Source organism: Arachis duranensis, chromosome 10 (assembly GCF_000817695.3).
Source record: "Arachis duranensis cultivar V14167 chromosome 10, aradu.V14167.gnm2.J7QH, whole genome shotgun sequence".
Classification (NCBI taxonomy): Eukaryota; Viridiplantae; Streptophyta; class Magnoliopsida; order Fabales; family Fabaceae; genus Arachis; species Arachis duranensis.
The window spans coordinates 50017820-50018806 of record NC_029781.3 but is presented as its reverse complement, the minus strand read 5'-3'; the positions used below and the strand labels follow the sequence as shown (position 1 = coordinate 50018806).

Below are 987 nucleotides of genomic sequence, written 5' to 3'. Positions count from 1 at the left end.
TGTTTCCATAGGGTTCTCCCATGTAATTCACCTCTTCCATTGAAGGGTTCTCAGGATCATAAGCTTCTTCTTTAGATGAAGCGTCCTTAGCACTGCCTATTGCAGCTTGCATTCTATACAGACTCTGAGAAATCATATTGACTTGCTGAGTCAATATTCTGTTCTGAGCCAGTATGGCATTCAGAGTATCAATCTCAAGAACTCCTTTCTTCTGATTCGTCCCATTGTTCACAGGATTCCTTTCAGAAGTGTACATGAATTGGTTATTTGCAACCATTTCAATGAGTTATTGAGCTTCTGCAGGCGTCTTCTTCAGATGAAGAGATCCTCCAGCAGAGTTGTCCAATGACATCTTGGACAGTTCAGACAGACTATCATAGATGATACCTATGATGCTCCATTCAGAAAGCATATCAGATGGACATTTTCTGATTAATTGTTTGTATCTTTCCCAAGCTTCATAGAGGGATTCACCTTCCTTCTGTCTGAAGGTTTGGACTTCCACTCTAAGCTTACTCAATTTTTGAGGTGGAAAGAACTTTGCCAAAAAGGCATTGACTAGCTTTTCCCAAGAGTTCAGGCTGTCTTTAGGTTGTAAGTCCAACCATATCCTAGCTCTGTCTCTTACAGCAAAAGGGAATAGCATAAGTCTGTAGACCTCAGGGTCAACCCCATTGGTCTTGACAGTGGCACAGATTTGCAAGAATTCAGCTAAAAACTGATGAGGATCTTCCAATGGAAGTCCATGGAACTTGCAATTCTGTTGCATTAGAGAAACTAATTAAGGCTTAAGCTCAAAGTTGTTTGCTCCAATGGCAGGGATAAAGATGCTTCTCCCATAGAAGTCGGGAGTAGGTGCAGTAAAGTCACCCAGCACCTTCCTTGCATTGTTGGCATTGTTGTTGTTTTCGGCTGCCATGTCTTCTTCTTTGAAGAATTCTGTTAGGTCCTCTACAGAGAGTTGTGCTTTAGCTTCTCTTAGCTTTC

The 987-nt window shown here is 41.6% G+C and overlaps 1 non-coding gene across 1 annotated transcript; it reads left to right on the top strand.

Moving 5' to 3' along the window:
- Positions 1 to 406: 406 nt before the first annotated feature.
- On the top strand, positions 407 to 514 carry LOC127743312 (small nucleolar RNA R71). Its single transcript, XR_008004704.1, has one exon. It is a non-coding gene; the product is annotated as a small nucleolar RNA R71 (small nucleolar RNA).
- Positions 515 to 987: the final 473 nt, after the last annotated feature.